We start from the raw sequence: 10,977 nt of genomic DNA on the forward strand, positions 1-10,977 counted from the left end.
ATAATATATGTATATATATTTATTTATATGTATGTATATATATTGCAATTTGCATATATATGTACATTGTATATATGTGTGTTTGTGTACATATATATGATTTATATACATCTGTTTATGTATGCTTAATATATATTATATGTTTATATATGATCAAGATATATATATATATATTTATATCTATGTGTATATATAAACATGCATGCATGCATGTATGTATGTGTGCATATGCATGTATATGTAATACACAATGTATATAGTAAATGCAATATACATATAAAACATATATATATATATATATATATATATGTATATATATATATATGTATAATATATGTGAAATATATATATATATATAATATATATATATATATATAATCACATATGTATATAACTAAAAATTTGTAATGAAAGAAGCAGTAGATCTATCCTGGACTGGAAAAAAAAAAGTGTTTATACAATTTTCACAAGGTGTTTTTCTGGATGAAAATCTATTTCTTTCTCTCTTTCTTACATTCTCTCTTACTCCCCCTCTCCACACTCTCCACATATAACGCCAATGAGGCAGCTTTATTCTAGGGTGTTAGATCGGAAGCTTTACTGCAGAGGGGGTGGACGGGACGATGGAATATAATAATAAAATAATTGCAGATTATTCACATATTTAAAAGACACACACATATATATATATATATATATATATATATGATAATGTAATTAATGTTAATGATTATCAATGATGTAATTAGTAAGAAAGATAAGTTAAGCTGGTAGACAGACAGACAGGCAGGCAGGCAGTCAGTTGGGCTGTTAGTCATGCATGAACGCAATTGAGAACTTCAGCATTTCATTCACAGTCGATGATGCGCGAACAGGAGAATCTATGACTTGGAATTGTCTTTATCTGTCTTTAGCACAAAATACTTTTATGCTTTTACTCTGATAAGCATTCCAAACTTTACCATCTCAACTTGAGTAAAATTAATTCTATTTATGTATTTATTTATATTTTTTTTTTTATTATTATTTTTTATTTATTTAATTAATTTAAAAAAAAATTTTTGTATTTTTTTTTGGTCCTTTCATTTTTTTTTTTAAGGAATTAAGATAATTACTAAACCCATACGTTGGATTTCAAATGAATAGTTCTTTTTTATTATTATTATTATTATTATTATTATCATATTTATTTGTATTTCTTTTTTTTTCCGTTTTTTTTTTTTTTTTTTTTTTTTTTTAGTTATTTTCATTTTGGGCAGCTTAGGTTTAAGTAGTGTTTGAGTTACGAGTGATTGAGTGGTGAAGGGTCACACTCCACTCCAACGAGTCTCCTTGGTATTTCTCGTTTGTTTGAAATGAAATTACTGAAAAGTCTTCGCTGAAGAGTGCTAATTCGCTTCCACTTTCTATTATTGTATTTTCAACACAACACACACACACAAATACACACACAAAATTAGTACACATACACACACACACACACACACACACACACACACACATTTATATATATTTTGTAATATACACAATTATGTATATCATATGTGTATTGTATAAATATATTGCTTATATATATTATTATATAATGTTATATATATATATATATATATATATATATATATTATATAATGTTATATATATATATATATATATTACACATGTACAAGCATATACACACTTCATTTTTATATGCTAACATTATATTTTCCATCAGGGATTGTTTCAGTTCTGCCAATCACAAGTGTGGCAAAGTTATTAGGATATGTATATAATGCATGTGCTATATCTATGATATATATATATATATATATATATATATATATATATATATATATATATATATATATATATATATACATATATATATATATATATGATACATAGATATATGAATACATTTATATACATGTATTACATATAGATATAATGCTTGTACTATACAGATATTATACATATGTGTATATATGTATGTGTATATATATATATATGTATATATATATATATATGTGTGTGTGTGTGTGTATATATGAATATATGTATGTATGTATATATATATATATGTATATATATATGTGTGTATATGTGTATATATATGTGTATGTATATATATATATGTATATATATGTGTGTGTGTGTATATATATATATGCATATATATGTGTGTGTGTATATATCTGTGTGTCTATGTATATGTGTATATATATATATATATATATATATATATATATATATATATAAAGACACACAAACACACACCCATGTATGTATATATCATGCAGAATCCTGACTATTTTTTTTTTGTTGTTTTCTCTTTCATTCGCCCCACCACCACCACCCCATTTTATTTCAATGTCAAGAACTTCACTCTCGAGAGCAGCAATGTCACATGCACACAAACCGCATAAAAAAACAAAACAAAAATACAATAAAAAGACAAGATTGTTGGAAAGTTTTAAAGCTTTAAATACTATATATGAATGTATATATATTTTAAATAAAAGAAAAAAGTTATTTTCCAATTGAGCCTCTATTCTCAATCTACTGAAACCTAGACAGTGTTTGACTCTATATGCGTGTGTTTAATGGAAAAAATTTTTCTACCTAAGAGTTATATCCCTTTGTCGAGTGGTCAGCGGGTGTTAAGAGAGTTACTTTCCCTAAGGACCTTGGGGGTTTCTTTTTTTTCTTTTTTTCTTTTTTTTTCTGAATTTCTTTTTTTTTTGTATTCTTACCTTTTTTTTTTCTTTTCAAATTATTACTATCACCATCATTATTTTTTTTTTATTTATAATTTTTTTTTTTCAACTTATTGCCATCATCGTCATCATCATCGTCATCATCATTATTATCATCATAATCACAACTCTAGCTGCTTTTATTTACTAGTCAGCTCGGAGTGCAGGGGTGCTGCTGTTCTGTTTTTTTTTTTTTTTGGTTTTTTTTTTTCTGATTTAATTATCATCATCATCATCACCACTACTACTACTACCACAACCACCACCACCTCTGCCGCCACCATCATCATCATTATCATCATTGTTATTGATATTAGAATTATTCATATTATTATTATTATGAAGAAATAACCCATATTGGCAATAAAGCCCGAGAGAGCAAGAGAGAGAAAGAAAGAGGGAAGCAGAGAAGGACAAACCTGTAAGATGGCAAACGTTCCTCGTGTTGGATGGCATCGCACTCGTTGCAGACAAACAGTTGCACCGTTACTGCGCATCCTTTGTATATTATGCACCACTTTCTGTCTTCATTATAAATTGTTCATGGGTATTTTTTTTTTTAAATTAAGTTAATTAATTAAGCATTGCACTTCATGACACTGTATTGAGTTCCTCACTATACATGTACATCAGTGTGTTATTACACACACTCATACATATGCATATATTTGCACATGCTCACATACACACTGTATAAATATAATCTATATATATACGTTTACATACACTTACATATATGTACATATATATATATATATATATATATATATATATATATACGCTTGTACATTTATATATATGTATATATATATATATAGATATATATATATGTGTGTGTGTGTGTGTGATGGTTTGTTGCCAACTTAATGTGGCAATCCCAGGCGCATGTACATATATATATATATATATATATATATATATATGCACATATTTAAATATACAAGTATATATATAAGTGATTGCATGTATATATATATATATATATATATATATATACGCATGCACATATAAATGTATATATATATAAATGTACAAGTACATATATAAGTGATCATGTGTATATATATACGCATGTACATATCTTTATATGTATATATATAAATGCAGATATATAAATATGCATGTACATATGTATATGATCACGTGTGTGAACATATATGTATATATATGTGTGTGTGTATGTAGATATGCATGCACATATACCTATATGTGCATGTGTATGTAAATACATATATATGGGTATATCTATGTGTGAGCATATATATGAATATATACATATATAGGCATTATGAAGTCTTTGTGCAAATTTAAAATTGTATAACTTTACTTACTTGATAGATCATTGTATGCAGTTTAGATAAAGGGTTGACTGAAACTGTAAGCTGGAAAATTTTAATTATACCTTTTAAATAAATAGCCTCTATTAAAGCCCCATTCCTCAATTCTACTCCCCCCCCCCCGCTCAGATGAGAGTGGGTGGGGTCTTGTACATTATTTGGTGAGCTCATTGTTGTTCGTACCACATAAAATGCACCCAGTGCACTCTGTAGGGTGGTTGGGCATTAGGGAGAGTAGGTAGCAAACCGTAGAATCCTTGCCAAAGCAGACAGAGTTTGACATCGTCCTCTTGCTGGCCAGCTCCTGTCAAACCGTCCAACCCATGCCAGCATGGAAAGCAGACATTGAATGATGATGGGTGGGAGTTAATTTTCATCATGCCAACCATTTTTAATCACAATACAAATCCTGATGCGATTCAGAATTTCTGGGAATATATTCTGCGTCTAAGCTGGCAGAATCATTACAGTGACAGATAAACGTTTAGAGATATTTCTTCTAGCTTGATATCCCGAGTTCAAATCCAGCCAGGATCAACTTTTTTCTTTCGTCCTTTCAAGGCCGATAAAATAGGAACCAGTTGAGCACTGGGGTGGAAGTATTCAATTAGCCCCCAACCCACCAAAATATCAGGCCTTGTGTCTATACTAAAAGAAATACCTTGTGCATCTAAGATTCCGTTACCCACTGAGCCGCCTTCATTATCCTAACCTTATAGGTGGTAAGCTGGCAGAAACGTTAGCACGTCGGGCGAATTTCTTAGCAGTATTTTGTCTGCCGCTACGTTCTGAGTTCAAATTCCACTGAGGTCGACTTTTCCTTTCATCCTTTCAGGGTCGATAAATTAAGTGCCAGTTGCATACTGGGGTCGATCTAATCGATTGGCCCCCTCCCCAAAAATTTCAGGCCTTGTGCCTAGAGTAGAAAAGAGTATCCTAACCTTAGATTAGATCCCTTGCCCAGTTCAGCACCATCACCTGAGCCTTCGGCACCTTTACTCTAGCTCTCTCTGTTGCAAGTGTTCAGGCCAGGTTTCTTATTTGACGATATCACTCTGCTTGCAATCAGTTTCCAAAGGTTTGTAAACAGTCTTAATTGTCTCAGAGCTGAAAGAAATAAAGAAACGAAGAAAGAAAGGTCTACAAGTCACCTGTAAGTTTTGAATAAACTGTTAGTAGGTCCCTGTGTGATGATGTTGAAATAAATATTTAATTTTTAGAAGAATTGATAAATAATTTTAATGAATTTTATTACTGATAATGATAAAAGAGTTGCCTCAAGTTTCTAAATGATATTTACAGATTTAATTCTGTCTGGTTATTTCAAAGGCTAAAGTTATAACGATTTTAATATGCATCATAAGGAAATTAGAACAACACTACACGTATGTATATATAAACATACATGCACACATATATACATATATATATATATATATATATATATATATATAGGTAAATGATAGGATTGCTTCAATTTTTCAGGGGTAGTTTGAAGTATCCAAGCAACCAGGGGATGTTTAAATCCGGAGGCACTCCTGGGAATTACTTGTGTGGGTATATATATATATATATATGATATGGTTTTTGTGGCTGGCACCTCACATCTGGTTGTTCTAATTTCACATTCCCAATCATCGGACCGGAAACGAAATTGTAATAACTTAGATGTGAGGTGAGGTGCTACCTGTAGTAACCCCTAAAAACTCACATCTCTTGGCATTGTGTAATTTTTTTTTTTTTGAACTTCTTACCTTTACCTACATACACACACACACATAGCTATGATGTTTTTAAAGTGCTCGTTACTGTGCATATATAACGAGGATATTAGAACTTTGTATTTTCTTTACATTCTCTAAAATGCCAGGGAGGAAAATCTGTTGTTGTTACTTGGATCATTCCATGTTACAGGTTTGTTGGCTATAATGGTCCTACACTACAGATAAATAGTGTATATAACAGGAAAATATATTGTGTGAAACACTTATAAGTTTCTTTCACTATATTCTCTTTTATTATACAATGCATGGCTCAGTGTGGAGGCGCAATGGCCCAGTGGTTAGGGCAGTGGACTCGCGGTTTCGATTCCCAGACCGGGCATTGTGAGTGTTTATTGAGTGAAAACACCTAAAGTTCCACAAGGCTCCGGCAGGGGAAGGTGGCGAACCCTGCTGTACTCTTTCACCACAACTTTCTCTCACTCTTACTTCCTGTTTCTGTTGTGCCTGTAATTCAAAGGGCCAGCCTTGTCACACTGTGTCACGCTGAATATCCCCCGAGAACTACATTAAGGGTACACGTGTCTGTGGAGTGCTCAGCCACTTGCACGTTAATTTCACGAGCAGGCTGTTCTGTTGATTGGATCAGCTGGAACCCTCGTCGTCATAGCCGACGGAGTGCATGGCTCAGTGGTTAGAGCATTGAGCTTACAATCACAAGGTTGTGAGTTCAATTCCCGGACCAGGCTGTGTATTATGTGCTTAAGCAAGACACTTCACTTTATGCTGCTCAAGTTTACTCACCTGTAGAAGTAAGTTGCAACATCACTGGTGCCAAGGTGTGTCAGCTTTTGCCTATCCCTTGGATACGGTCGGTGGCATGGAGACGGGAGACTGGTATGCATGGACGACTCCGGGTCTTCCACAACCTTTCCCAGACTTGTGCCTTGGAGGAGAACTTTCTAGGTGCAATGCCATGGTCAAATGTGACCAAAGGGGGATCCTAAAGATATATACATACATACATACATACACACACACACACACACACACACACACACACACACACACACACACACACACACACACACACATATATATATATATATATATATATATATATATATATATATATGTATATACATGCATACATATACTAGTCACATCTTAGCAACAACAGTTGCTATGGAAAAATATACAGATAACAGTAACAATCATCTTTATCATCATCATTAATGACAACAAATAGCTCCCCACCTCTGTCTATCTTTAAGAAATTTATATATTTGCTAAAAAAAAGAAAATTATGTATTTAAAATTGTGGGGGTTTTTTTTTTGGTTTTTTTTTACATGAAACCTCCTTATTCAGTTTCAAGAATAAAATTATTATCATTATTATTATTATTATTATCATCGTTGTTGTTATCATTGTTGTTATTGTTATTATCATCACTTTAAAGAAAGGCAGTGGAGTGGGGGGAGTAGAACTCTTGGCATGATGATTTTTTTTTTTTTTTTTTTTTTTTTTCTTTTTTTTTTTTTTCCAGGATTTAGTTCCATCCTTCTCAACATTTCCGAGATAACAAAAAAAAAAAAAAAAAAAATCCTGCTGGTGTTTGATTTTTGTTTTCCATCAGTCCCGCCGTATCGATTGCATGGGATAGCAAACGAATGGCGAGTTCAATCTTAATCAGTTGCTCGCCCTCCTGCTCTCCCCCCCCCTCCTTACTGAAATTTGTGGCCTTGCACCTATGTTTTTGCCCATTGCTACGTTCTGAGTTCTGAGTTCAAATCCCGATGCGGTCTGCTTTGCCTTTCATCCTTTCGGGGTAGATAAAACAAGTACCAGTTGCATTCTGGGGATCGATGTAATCGACTCCTCCTCTCCCACCCAAAATTACTGCTCTTCTGGCAAAATCTGAGACCATTATTATTATTATTATTATTATTATTATTATTAAGGTGGTGAGCTGGCGGAATCGTTAGCAAACCAGGCAAAATGCTAAGCGGTATTTTGTCTGTCGCTATGTATCTGAGTTCAACTTCCACCAAAGTCGACTTTGCCTTTCATCCTTTCGGAGGTTGATAAATTAAGTACCAGTCAAGTACTGGGGTCGATGTGATCAGTTGTCCCCCCTCCCCACAAAAATCCAGGCCTTGTGCCTATAGTAGAAAGGATTATTATTAGTATTAGTATTATTATTATTAAGGTAACGAGCTGGCACAACCATTAGCATGTTGGGCAGCATGCTTAGTGGCATTTCGTCTGTCTTTATGTTCTGAGTTCAAATTCTGCCAAAATAAGTACCAGTGAAACACAAGGGTCAATATAATCAACTAGCCCTTTCCCCTGACGAAATTTCAGGTCTTGTGCCCTTAGTAAAAAGGATTATTGGTATTTATTATCAAGGTAGCAAGTCGACAGAATCGTTAACTCACCAGGTAAAATGCTTAGTGCTATTTTGTCTGTCTTCACGTTCTGAGTTCAAATTCCACCGAGGTCAGCTTTGCTTTTCATCCTTTTGGGGGTTGATGAAAAAGTGAAGAACTGATGTTTATGTTACTGATTATCCGCCTCCCCTAAAATTTCAGGTCCTGTACCATAATTAGAAGTTATTATTAAGGTAACAAGCTAACTGAATTGTTAATGAGATATAGAAAATGCTTAGCAGTATTTCAGCCAATTTTACATTCTGAGTTCAAATCCTGCTGAGGTCAACTTTGCCTTTTATCATTTCAAGTACGAGGTTGGTTAAATAAGTACCGGTTATGCACTTGGGCCCGATCTAATCGACTTAATCCCTTCCCCCAAATTTGAGGCCTTGTGCTTCCAGTAGAAAGGATTATTATTATTATTATTATTATTATTATTATTAAGAAGACGGTGAGCTGGCAGAATCATTAGCATGCTGGTACAAGTTAAACACGGGGGAGTCGATATCATCAACTCATCACCACTTCCCCCAAGCTGCCCCTGTGGCAAAAATTTTTTAATAATAATAATTATCATTATTATTACTTTTGAAGGCCAGTGTGTGGATAAGTCCGTGCCTGGCAGTATTTGGTTGTGATCTTAGCTTCATGTCTTGCCAGAGTTAACTTTGCTTTTTACCATTCCAAAGTTGACAGTCAAGTGCTGGGCCAGGAACAATTTAATTATCTGTTCCTAAGCTCTAGAATGCATGGCTTTTGCCTGTTATTATTATCATTATTATTATTATTATTATTATTATTATTATTATCGTTATGAAGTGGTGAGATGGCAGAACCGTTAGCAATCCAGGTGAATTGCTTAGCGAAAACTTCACCTGTTTTCACATTCAGTGTTCAAATTCTGCTAGGGTCAACTTTGCCTTTCATCCTTTCGGCGGGGTCGATAAAAAAAAGTACCAGTTATTCACTGGGGTTGATATAATTGACTCCCCCCCCCCATTCCACGAAATTGCAGGCCATGTGCCAAAATTTGAAATCATTATTATTATTATTATTATTGTTATTATGAAGATAACAAGCTGGCAGGATCGTTGCCGTGCCAGGCAAAATAATTAGTGGCATTTCATCCATCTTGATGTTTTAAGTTCAAATTCCACCAAGGTACACTTCACCTTTCATCATTTCAGGGTCAATAAAATAAGTACCAGTTATGCACTGGGGTCAATGTAATCGACTTATCACCTCCCCCAAAATTTCAGGCCTTGTGCCTATTGCAAAAAGGATTATTATTATTATTATTATTATTATTATCATTATTATTATTATTATTATTATTATTATTAAGGTGGCAAGCTGGTAGAATCGTTAGCACGCTGGACGGCATGCTTAGCGGTATTTCATCCACCGCTATGTTCTGAGTTCAAATTCCACCGAGGTCGACTTTGCCTTTCATCCTTTCGGGGGTTGATAAATTAAGTACCAGTCAAGTACTAGGGTCGATGCGACAGATTCTACCGCCTCCCCCACAAATCCCAGGCCTTGTGCCTATAGTAGAAAGGATTATTATTATTATTATTATTATTATTATTATTAGTGCTACTATCATTAAGAAATGATTACATGAAGAAGAAGAAAGAGAATACGGAAATCAAAAGAATCTTTACTATTACTACTACTACAATAACCCCCCCCCCTGGTATCAAGACCACCACCACCACCACATCAGTGTACATTCCTGTCTTTTCTATATTAACTATATTTGTTAAATACCTACCATTCATAAAAATATCCGCATCACACCACATGTAGTTATACATACATACACATTTACACATGCTGACTGACATTTAGTTTACCTATCTATCTACCTATCTATCTATCGATCTATCTATCTACCTATCTATCTATGGTTCTATTTTGGCTTGGCAGCTGTTTGCTTTTGAATACGTAGATATTATGTCAATATGGAAGAATCCTAATGAGGAGAGACAAACTGAAGTGGACACCACAAATCCAGGCAAGAGGTGTGCTTGAAATCTCTCTCTCCCTCTCCCTCTCTTTCTCCCTCTCTCCCTCTTCTCACCTCCTCTGATTGTCTATTTATGTCTCCCTCTATCTACCACTCTGTTTAGCTATAGATATGTCTCTTTTTATGTAAATATGTATGTATGTATGTATATATGTGTGTGTATGTGCATGGATATATGTGTGTATGTGCATGGATATATGTGTGTGTATATAGATGTACATATATATATCCATATATATATATCCATATGTATATATATCCATATGTATATATATATATATATATATATCCATATGTATATATATATATATCCATATGTATATATATATATATATCCATATGTATATATATATATATATCCATATGTATATATATATATATATATATCCATATGTATATGTATATATATATATATCCATATGTATATATATATATATATATATATATCCATATGTATATATATATATATATATATATATATCCATATGTATATATATATATATCCATATGTATATATATATATATCCATATGTATATATATATATATCCATATGTATATATATATATATCCATATGTATATATATATATATCCATATGTATATATATATATATCCATATGTATATATATATATATCCATATGTATATATATATATATATATATATATCCATATGTATATATATATATATCCATATGTATATATATATATATCCATATGTATA

Source organism: Octopus bimaculoides, chromosome 19, assembly GCF_046866305.1.
Source record: "Octopus bimaculoides isolate indiv1 chromosome 19, ASM4686630v1, whole genome shotgun sequence".
Classification (NCBI taxonomy): Eukaryota; Metazoa; Mollusca; class Cephalopoda; order Octopoda; family Octopodidae; genus Octopus; species Octopus bimaculoides.